The sequence below is a fragment of the Ictidomys tridecemlineatus genome, chromosome 8 (assembly GCF_052094955.1).
Source record: "Ictidomys tridecemlineatus isolate mIctTri1 chromosome 8, mIctTri1.hap1, whole genome shotgun sequence".
NCBI lineage: Eukaryota > Metazoa > Chordata > Mammalia > Rodentia > Sciuridae > Ictidomys > Ictidomys tridecemlineatus.
The window spans coordinates 70,274,643-70,286,554 of record NC_135484.1 but is presented as its reverse complement, the minus strand read 5'-3'; the positions used below and the strand labels follow the sequence as shown (position 1 = coordinate 70,286,554).

Below are 11,912 nucleotides of genomic sequence, written 5' to 3'. Positions count from 1 at the left end.
ATTCTTATAATGGGTTTCTTCTGCTTATATATATTGAAACACTCATGTTGTTGCCTTTATCTATTCTACTTTTTTGGTGGCCATTTGGGTTGTTCCCAGTTTTGAAGCATTAAATATATAATATTGCTGCTGCATTTTTAAAAATAGCATCTTTATTGAGATATAATTTGCATACCATAAAATGCATGCTTTTACATTGTACAATTCAATTATTTTTTAGCATATTCACAGAATTGTACGATTATCATAACCTAAATTTTAGAACATTTTTCGTCATGTAAAAAGGAATCGTATGCCATTAACAGTTATTTTCCTTCTTCCTCTTCCACATCTTCATCTCCTGCCAATGTCAATTTACTTTCTTTTTTTTAACAATTTACTTTAGATTTCTATGTATTTGCATTTTGGACATTGAATACCAATGGAATCATATAATATGTGGTCTTTTCCTACTGACATCTCTCATTTAATATTCTCTTAAGGCTTATCCATGGTGTAGTATGTACCAGTACTTCATTGCTTTTTAATGGTCAAATAGTATTCCACTGTGTTTATACTACTTTTTTATTTATGTATTCATTGATTGTTGGACATTTAGGGTTATTATGAATAATTCATATATGAATATCCATGTATGAGATTTTGTGTGGACAAATGTTTTCGTTTGTATTGACTGTATACCTAGAAATAGAATTGCTAGATCATATAATAGCTCTATGTTTAATATTTTGTGAAACTACTGAACTTTTTCACAGCAGCTGCTCCATTTCACAATCTCACCAGCAGTGAATGAAGTTTCTAGTTTCTCCTTGTCTTCATTGTTTTTTCCTCTATTCATTGTTATACTCTGGCTTTCTTATTTTAGCTATGTTAGTGAGTGTGAAGTGGCAATCACATTATTGTTTTGATTTTATTTCTCTAATGATTAATGATGGTGAGGATCTTTTCATGTACCTATTGGCAACTTTTAAAGTATTGGGAAAATGTCCACTTAAGTCCTTTGCCCATTTTTAATTGGGTCGTCTTTGTTTTGGTTTGTTTGTTGACTGGAAATAGTTCTTATAATTAATTTTTGGCTACAAATCCTTATATCATACACACACACACACACACACACACACACACACACACATGTAATTTGAGTATATTTTGTTTTAGTACAATCCTTTGTGCAGACTTCTCTTTTTTTTCATATGGAACACTTCATAAGTTTGCATGTCATCCTTATGCAAACCATGCTAATCTTTTCTGAATGATTTCAATCTTCGTATATATACTGCCAGAATGAACACTTTTTCTTTCTTTATGATTTATATATTTAATATAAAATATGAAAATAAATATTTTATATTTATTTGTATAAATAAATATATTTATATTCCTTTGAAATATAAAATTTAAAAATTTTGATGTTTAATTAATCTAGTTTTCTTTTGACACATCTTTTTAGTGTCATATCTAAAAAATACCCCTTGCCTAGTCTAAAATCACAGTACTTTCTAATTTTCTTTGTCATTTCCTCTTTAGCCCACCGATTAACTGTTTGATATTTAATTGCCACATATTTATAAATTCTAATAATCCTTTCTCTTATTGATTTCTGATTTTTAAAAATTTCTGATTTTATTTCATTGTACTAGACAACATATTTTGTAGAATTTCAATCCTTGTAAGTGTTTGAGGCTTGTTTTATTTTCTACATATGGTGTATACTGGAGAATGTGTACTTGAGAAGAATGTGTATTCTGGTGTTTTATTCAGAAATGTTTTTTACAAGTCTGTTTATGATAACTGGTCAGTCTTCAGTTCCCTAGTTGATCTCTGCCTACTTGTTGTATCCATGAAGGGATATTGGAATTTATAATGATTATTATTATAATTTTTATTTTAAATATATCTTTTTTTAGTTGTAGTTGAACACAATACCTTTATTTTATTTATATATTTTATGTGGTGCTGAGGATTGAACCCAGGGCCTCACATGTGCTAGGCAGATGCTCTACCACTGAGTCACAACCTCAGCCCCCCAGTGATTATTTTTGAATTGCCCATGGCTCCTTTCAGTTCTGTCAGTGTTTTTTTCATGCATCTCAGAGTTCCATTGTTAGATACAGTTTTATGATTGTTGTATTTTCCTGCTGGGTTGCTCTTTTTATCATTATAAAATATGGGTTTTTGCTAGGTACAATCAATAAAAGAAAGGATTATTAGATCCTTTCTAATCACAATGGCTCCAGAGGCTGAGAAGGATCCTGAGTTCAAAGCCAACCTCAACAATTTAGTGAGGTCCTAAGCAACTCATTGAGATTCTCTCTCTAAATAAAATATACAAAAAAGGGCTGGGGATGTGGCTCAGTAGTCAAGCGCCCCTGGGTTCAACCCCTAGTATCACACACACACAAACACACACACACACACACACACACACACACACACAGAGATTATCCATAAAAATTTTACAAAACAATATTGTTTTATAGCTATTTGTCTCTAGAAAATATTTCATTCTAACCTATTTTGTTTGATATTAGTATAGCCACTTTTACTAACTTTTTTGGTCACTCTCTTATGATATATACTTTCCATTTTTTCTTCAGACTTATATGTGCTTTTGATATTAAAATGTGTATGTTGTATATAGCATGTTTTTCCATTTCTTTCTCATCCATTTCAATAATCTCTGCCTTTTAATTGGAGTATTTAATCCCTTTATATTTAATATAATTAATGGTAAGGTAGCATTTACATTTGTCATCTTGCTATTGATTGTATGTCTATTATCTTTTTGTTTTCCTCTTCTTACATGATCACATTTTGTGCTAAATTTATATTTCTCAGTGTGCTATTTTACTTCCTTTTGCTTCTTTCACTATATTTTGAGATATTTTGTTATCATATGCATTGGGTAATATAATCAACCTTTCAGTTAAAAATTTAAAAAGTTGACTAATAACATAATTTCAAACAAAACTCTATTTTAGTGTAGCTGTATTCTCTCCTCTGTGCAATTATTGCCGTACAAATTACTGTTTTATACATAACAAGCCCATCAACAAAAGTTTTATTTATGCAGTTGTCAGTTGAAACATATGTGAGAGAAAGAGAATTACAAACAAAACTGCACTTATGATATATTTTATATTTAATAAGTAGTACCATTATTGTAATCTTTATTCCTTTGTGTGGATTTGAATTATTGCCTAGTCTTCCTTGATTTCAGCCTGACGGACCCCTTTTAGTATTTTTTATTTGACAAAACATCTAGCAATGCATTGTTAGTTTTTTACCCCTTGGGATTTCTTAATGTTTTCCTCTATTCTTAAAGAATCATTTGCTGGATATAGAAGTATCATCTGACAATCCTTTCCTTCAGTTCTATGTGTATACCTTCCCACTACCTTCTAACTCTAAAAATTCTGAGTATGTCCTTAGTTGTGTTTCTCTTGCTACTTTCAAGATTTTTCTCTTTGTTTTTCACCTTTTGATAGTATGCTTCTAATGTATATAGGAGTTGATCTCTGAGTCTATCCTACTTAGAGTTTGTTGAGCATTTTGACAGTGTATTTCCTATCTAATTTTGGAACTCTTCAGCCATGGTTTCTTTACCTATTCTCTCTTTCCTTTTCTCTCTTCTTCTGAGACTCTCATTATGTATATGTTGGTGTTATTTGAAGTTCTGTCCATTTTTCTTTGTTCTTTTCTTGTTTTTCTTTTTTTGTACTCTAGACTAGATCATCTCAATTGATCTATTTTCAAGTTTGCTGAGCTTTTCTTCAGCCAGTTCAAATATATTCTTGACCTCCACTTGTGAGTTTTTCATTTCAGTTTATATTGTTTTGTTAGAGCTATCATAAGAAAGTGTCACAGATTAGGTAGCTTATACAGTAGACATTTTCTCACAGTTCTGGATGCTTTATACTTGAGATCAAGGTATCAACAGTATTGTTCCTTTTGAAGACGGTGAAGGAAAGATCTTTTCCCAGCCTATCTTCTTGGCTTGTTGATGATCATTTTCTCCCTATGTCTTCACATTGTCTCCTTTTGTACATGCCTCTGTCCATATTTCTTCATGAATTAGCTGTGGCTCAGGTCAAATAAAGATAAACGCTGGAAATGTGTCTATCTAGGGAGCTACTGGACAGATTAAGTAGTAAAAATTCTCTGGGAATGGTGCTTTTTTTGAGAACTTCAAAATGTTTCTTACCCCTCAAGTGTCAGCTACATTGTAGGATTTTCACAGCACTGTGGTACGGAACCTTTTGGTTTTCAAGGTGACTGCATAGCTGAGCAGAGGGGTGTGTGACAAGGGAAAATTAAAATTCTGCAAGATTATTTTTCTGAGATTAAGTCATTTTTCTTAATAAAAACTTTCTGAGATTATTGTTGGTTAGTTTCTAGAATTCTGAAAATGTTTATTTTGAAAATTTTACCAGTATTCTTAATGGTTATAGAAGGGTTATGGATTGTTTTAGTCTACCTGGACTTCTATAACAATGCCATAAACTGATATTCTCATGGTCCTACAGACTGAAAAGCTCGAGATAAACACCCTAGCAGATTCTGTCTGGTGAGGGCTTGTTTTCTGTGTAGTTAATAATGGGTGACTTCTTGCTATGTCTTAAATGGTGGAAAGGACAAAGCAGCTTTCTGGGTCTCTTATGTAAGGGCACTCATTCCATTCATCATCTACCAAAGGATTCACCTACTGATAGCATCACTGTGGGGTTTGAATTTCAGCCTATAGTTTTTTGGGGAGAAATATTCAGATTGTAGTAGTGATGTAGATAGAACAAGATTGGTCCTGAATTGATAATTACTTAGGCAACGTGATGGCTTATGAAGATTTGTTAGGCTATTCTGAGGTATTCCATAATAAAATAATTTAAAAATATTAGACTCAGAAAAATTCAGTAAATATTACAGAGGAAATAGGGAATACTTCAGGTCATAGGTATTGATAATTAAGGGTCCTTCTATAACCATAAACAATACTTAGTTGATTGCTATCTTTGAACATTTTGCAAATAATTGATCCATTTCCAGTTTGCAAAATATTGATCCACTTATTAAAACATCAAGCAATCATTTTGTTACTGATAAGAAGGGGTTTTCTACAGATTTAAACATAATGTGTTTTTCTGAAACATTTGAAATTTCTCTAAGAAGATAATTTCTAATACTAAAATAAAAGATGATTGTTTTCCCAAATCTGTGCTCTAAACCTGACATTGTGAGAGATATTTACACCAGGGTTATTGTATTTTTTCTTGAGGTGGTGTAATACCGGTATTTTGAATTTCCTGCTTAGATCTTTTTTGTATTCTTTTAATGTTTTATTTTCATAAAATAGTGAAATTTCCCTTCAGGTAAAAACAAACAAACTGTACTAATCAATCCCACAAAACCCTATAATACAAGGATACAGGTCTGAATAGACAATATTGAGGGAATGAAATGGTGATAACATTGAACCTACACAGACCTTTTTTATTTTTCAAAAATTGAATTGGCATTAAAATTTTGTCCAGTCTGAGACAAAATTTATGTGCTTATTGTAAAATATTTTAGTTCACATATAGAAACACATAAAGTATGAATAAAAAATCCACTGGTTTTTCAAAAGTGTTTTTATGCAAACCCACACATTTCTTTTTAACAGAATTAAAAGCATTGCTGTAGTGAATTTGATATTGCTCAAGCCCTGTGGGGCAAATGTACCATTATTTCTTTTATCACTAATTTATTTCTATTCCGAGTCCTGTTGTTACTAAGGGGCCCTATGTTGGAACCTATGGAGTCACTTCTAGGTAGATCAGGGCTTTTGAAATGATTTTTCATTTAGTTCACTCTGTCCTTTCTCCTCAGTGTGACATAGTTTCAGATGGTGTTATTCTGTGCTTAGGCAATGAAGAAAAGGGGCATATGGCCAGACTGCATCCTCTGGCATCTGCTGAGGTGTAACTCGTCCATTGTATCTTTAATTGTAGGTTTCTGCTTGCATCTGCTGGTATGTCAGAGTCTGCTCTGGCCATGAGTTATGTCCATGAAGATCACTTTGTGTTTTCCTAGTCCTAATTGAAAGGCTCCACCTGCCCTATTTTGTACCCCTTTTAGGGATACAAGGGAAATTTGGGTTCTTTAAAGTATAGTCAGCTTTTCATCTACTGTCGTTATCATCTATTATCAATTGCATAAATTTTAAGCCCAGCTTGCTTCAGTGAGTTCCAAAATGTGCAGTCTGGCAAATCAATAGCCCCAGCTTTCAAAATTTTCCTCTGTTAGGGGCATCCACAGCCTATTTTGAAATTCAAAGCCAAGAGTTTTTTTCTCTCTTTTTTCCCTTCTTTTGTGTCCTCCAGTCAATGAATGACCTCTGAGACACTGAATGATATTGAAGTGATGGGACTATCAAGGGGAAGGAACAAAAAGGAAATACAGAGGAAAAAAAAAACCCACAAGCAAAATGTAACTAAATTCATTCCCATCACATGGATCTACTTATTTTTTTTTTAAATAGCAAGTTTATAAGACTCTTCTCTGAAAAAGGATACATAATCATAATGAAGATTCTATCTTTCCCATCAAATACAAGTTACTCTGTATCCATTTCCCAGATCAGACCACTGATGTCCTATTAATTCACTGTCTACACCTCATGTGACTGTATATACTCTGTTCTTACTTGATGATGGTGGAGCTTTGGAAGTATAGCATCAATTGTAAGAAAACCCAAGATCTGAGTCAGATGTGCCAGGAGATAAGAAGAAGGAAGTTCATTATACCACCAGTGACAGGGATGACAATTTCATGGTTGGCTCCAGAGACAAGACTTTCAGTTATGGGACTTCATGGCTTTCCAAGATGGCCCATGGATGTATTGTACCATTTTTTAATATCGTATGATCTGCTTCTTTTAAAAATACTTTTTATTAAATATTAAATAGATATAAAAGGAGTTTTTAAAAAATGCTTGGAATGTAAAGAAGAATAAATTCTCATATGCTACCCATCCAGTTAAAGAAAACCAAATTCTCATTTACCTTGACAGTCTTTGTGTTCCCTTCCAATCCCTTACTCTTTCCTTCTGCAAAGGCATTTGTTTGGAATTTTGTCTCTTTTCCTTACTTTTAATTCTAGATTTACACAATAGTATGTCCCTAATCAATAAAGTAGCCAGTAATTAACTGATACATTTAGTTGTGTATTTTTTTTTGGAAAATTTTTTATGTAGACTGATACTTGTACACTTTCTTGTGGCTTGGTTCATGCACTCAACATTTTAATGCTAGATTCCTCTATGTTGTATGCACAGAGTAGTTTATTCATTTCTCCAGATGTATAGTATTTCATTGTGCAGTGTACTATCATTCATTCACCTGTTTTACTTTTAATGGAAATTTGGGCTATTTCTTGTATTTTATTCTTAGGAAAAGATGCTGCTATGAACTCTTATACATATCTCCTAGTGTAGTTCTAAGCTCTGTAGGCTAGATATATTCTAAAGAGAAAAGTTCTTGGGTCATAAATTAGGAGCAATCAAAATTTTGTTGTCAGTTTTTTTCACTTTTGCTAATTAGGTGAGTATCAATGATAGCTTATTTTGATTTAGATTTGGATTTTCCTGAAAAAGTAAAGTTAAGCATCTTTCAATGTCTAGTGTACATTTATGTCATTTTATCTTTGAAATAAAATATTTCATTTCATACCTGTTCAAATATTTTTCTGCTCTTTTGTCTCTTATTAATTTGTATGAGTTTTAAAACCTGTTTTTGGGATGAATTCCTTATTAGTTATTACGTGAGTTGCAAATATCTCAGTTGATGTTTATATATATTAGAGACATTTGGATAACTAGACTGCTTTCAAGGCACTACTACTATAATATACCATTGAATATTTTGTAGCACTTCTGTAGAATTTGGGGGAAAAACATCCTCTGATCAAGTAAGCAGAATCTCAAGAGTCCAATTACTGGGTCAAAGGATATGAATATCTTCATGGATTCTAAATAAATATTGCCAAATTGTTTTCCAAAAAGGTTGTACCAATTTGCAATGCCAGAAACAATCAAAGATGTAGCAATTTTACTCTAATCAACCTTAGGTTTTATCATTAAATATTTTTGGCTAGTCTAATGTGCAAAATGTTTCTCAACATTGCTTTAATTTGCATTTCTTGATTACTAGCTTGGATGAACATTTTTCACAGTGTTTGTTTACTAATAGTATCTTCACTTATGCAAATTGTGTATTTTTTACCTTCAGGGTCTTTATTTTACATTATGCTAAGAATAATAAATAGAGGTTCCACAAACCAAAAATAAAAAGTGATTTTCTTCTTTCAAAATGATTATGGAAGGGCTGGGATTATGGCTCAGTGGTAGAGTGTTCACCTACATGTGTAAGTCACTGGGTTCAATCCTCAGCACCATATAAATATATAAACAAATATAAAATAAATAAAATAAAAGTATTGTGTCCATCTACAACTAAAAAATTTAAAAAAATGATTATTGAATATTTCCAAAGTGCCTAACATATAATAAGTTATTGTGTTTCTAACAATTTTTTGTGCGTGAAAAATCATGTAGTTGGCATTGGGAATACAAGGTAAAAGAGTCATTTTTTACTTTTAAGGGATGTAATATTTTGGAATAAAGCAGAGAAGTATGACAAATTGGGGCTACAGTGTCTTGGAAATGCAGAGGAGGGTAGTTTAAATCAGATGAAGATTCTGAAAGACTTTCCAGAGTGGTGACCCTGAAGCAGATCAGAGAGAATGAATGAGTTTTAAGCAGTAGAGGGGATGCCGCAGCCCAAGCAGAGTGAAGCACAAGGGAGCAGAAGCGTGGAAGGATTGACCCTTGCCTGTGAGTGACAGTAGGCTGAAGACCTACATGGGCATGCTAGGGAGTTGAAAGTCTATTCAGAAAGTGCTGGAGAGCCTCTGAGACTTTTAAGAAAGTCTGGCAAGCCTCTCCCAATGGAAGAGTAGGATGAAGGACAGGCAGGTGATGGTGAGAACGGCAGAAATATTTAGAAGTAAACCAGGAAGATGAGATAGGGTGATAGTGGTGGGAATAAAGAACATGATGTTGGAACTTTGGAGTATAGCATCATTTGTAAGAAAACCCAAGACATCCTCCGTGTCAGATGCGCCACAAGATAAGAAGAAGAAAGTTCATTATACCACCAGGGACAGGGATGACAATTTTATGGTTGACTCCAGAGACAAGACTTTCAGTTATGGGAATACATGGCTTTCCAAGATGGCCCATGTCACCTCTAGAAATTTGTAAAATGTCTCCCTTGTATTTGTCGTTTTGATGTTGTTGGAGATACTGAAATGCTATCAACATAATACTGCTTTTAGCTACATTAACTGTTTATTTTCCCCAAACCTTCCTGATCTCATTTAATTCTTCTGCTCTAAAAACTCCACATTGCTGTTTTTTGTTGCACTGATCATATTTTCATTTCACACTTATTTGGGTGATTGTTTGATTCATGTTCTTCTCTCCCAGAGATTGAGTTCTATCAGGGTGAAGACAGGGTCAGATTTGGCTCTCTACTCCATCCAGGGTCAGTAATAAGCTTGCTGCTTACAGATTCTCAATACATGATTTTTTTTGGAGTGAACAGATGCCTGGCAGTTTTTAAGTGCTTAGCAAGTCCAGAATGCTGTAATTTTGATGATATGTTTCAAGGTCAGAGTATGCTTGACAAAGTGGGCCTGTTAAAAAATGTCTCATATAAATATGAATTTTTCTAGTCTTTAATATATTGATCTGGATAAATTATATGTGTACTTGTTTGATTTTGCACCAGGAACAGTGAAAATGCAGGTAAAAGAGGAGGGAAGCCATTTTTAAAAATAAAAACTATTTCTGCGCTGACAGAATAATCTCTCCATGTCAAGAAGGGAAAGGGAGAAAAATGGTGGATGGGAAGGCTGAAATTTAAGCAGAATTTAGACAGAACTAGGAATAAATGTAGGATTACAATGTCAGCAGGACTTAGATTTCTGCATTATATTGATAGCATTTTTGTTGGCACTAGGGAAAAGGAGAAATCTATTTGAGAGCAAGCATTTTGAAAAAAGTAAGAATTCTACAACTACCTGTGCTAAATTACTGAGCATTGTTAGAAATCAAAGACTGACTTATGAATCTTTCCCTTTTTTGGCAGCCAGAACTAGACAGGATGAAGAAATGGGAAACCATTAGGCTTGCACTAGAAAAAAAAATGAATTGAGTAAGAAAAACAAACAAATGGGGAGGGTTACTACTTAGAAGAGATGAGCCTTGGCAAGTTACTACTTGTCCAACATAAGCAAGTCTGATATTGTGATTGGTATTTGCTAACTTTTCTCATCAACTATCTGCCTTACAACTGTAATAACAAATGGATCAGAAAGGATCACATGGAAAGATAGGACCACTGGTGGCTTCTTCCTTATAGGCTCCAAGACTCTCAGTGAGGAAGTACTTGGCTTTCCAAGGTGGCTCGTGTTACCTCCAGACATTTCTATTAGCAAGTTCCTGTTCCTGTTGAGCCTGTCTTCTATCACTTCTGTCTGTTGGTGTCTAAGTCTAATTCATATTCCATATGAGATCCTCCAGATATTTGTGAGACAAAATCCTTCTTTTGTCCCTATTTCTTCTTCTGCAGGCCACCTGCTTTGCTTCCCTCTGGAAATCTATGATCCATTTATCATATCTTCTTTTACAAAATCTTTGATGCCCCTGATTTCAGTATTGAATATATTTATGCTCAATGTCATATTGCTAAAAAAATATTATATAACAAATAATCATTCTGTATATTATATTGCCCTTAATAAAAAATACAATTCTTGGTAGCTATATTATACTTTTGAAATCTATGGAGCTTAGTGCCAGATAAGTCCTTAAGTTCTTTTTAAATTATTCTGCTGCTGAGTAGTGTTATCTCATTTTGACTTCATGCAGTTACTGTGTGCAGTGTCATCTCATTCTGACTTTATGCAGTTACTTTTCTGGAACACTTGTTTTCCCGAGGCTCCAGCCTATTTCAGTTTTTAATTTTGTTCTTCAAACTATTTGTAATTCTTTTCAATTTTATGAAATAGAAAAACTATTAGGCATGCCTCTTTACCTCTGCTGAAGTACCTGGTAAATCTTGATCAGGAAAGGTCCGACATGAAAATCTGTAGTTACCATGAGAAGGAATTTCCTTACAGGTTGGTATTAATCTGTTAGTTGGTATCTTCTTTGGTAGAGTTGTTTAATCTATTACAAATCTATCTTACCATGCTGTTAACGGGCACAGTGACTTTTACCTTTGCTACCTGTTAGAGTCAGCTGAAGAACTTTTAGAATTCTTGATGCCTGGTCCCCGTTCCAGTCCAACTAGAATAGAATCTATAGGGTGGGACACAGGCATTAGTATTTATAAAAGCTCCCCAGGCAATTTTAATGTGTAGCCAAGGTTGGGAATAACCAACCTAGACCAATATTTTCCAAACTTCTTTGATGACAAAGATTATCTGGAATATATCTTGTAAGTAATTCCTAGGGCCACCCCAGTCACTGAATCAGATATCTGGGGACCTTGGGAACAATGATAACTCTGATTTAACACTTTCTTCCTCTGAGGATGTGCCCAGGGAAGTAGCCAAAGTCCTATTGAAATCTAGATATACTATTTTACCTCATTTCTCTGTAAAATAAGAAAAAGGCTTGGTATGACTTACACACATCTAATAAATTATATTCTGAAGTAAAATACTTTCTTATTTATGATAGTCTCTCAGATGCAGTCATGTGTGGGGGTATGAGTTTTTGAGGGTATTTATTCATTAAACAGAAATGTAATGAATATTTCCAGGCCATCTCTGATGTCAGGCAGGGGAGAATAAGATAGGCATGATCC

At 33.5% G+C, this 11,912-nt stretch overlaps 1 non-coding gene across 1 annotated transcript; it reads right to left on the bottom strand.

The window, feature by feature from the left end:
* Positions 1-1,187: 1,187 nt before the first annotated feature.
* LOC120889353 (U6 spliceosomal RNA) lies at positions 1,188-1,292 on the bottom strand. Its single transcript, XR_005733263.1, has one exon. It is a non-coding gene; the product is annotated as a U6 spliceosomal RNA (small nuclear RNA).
* Between the last annotated feature and the right edge of the window lie 10,620 nt (positions 1,293-11,912).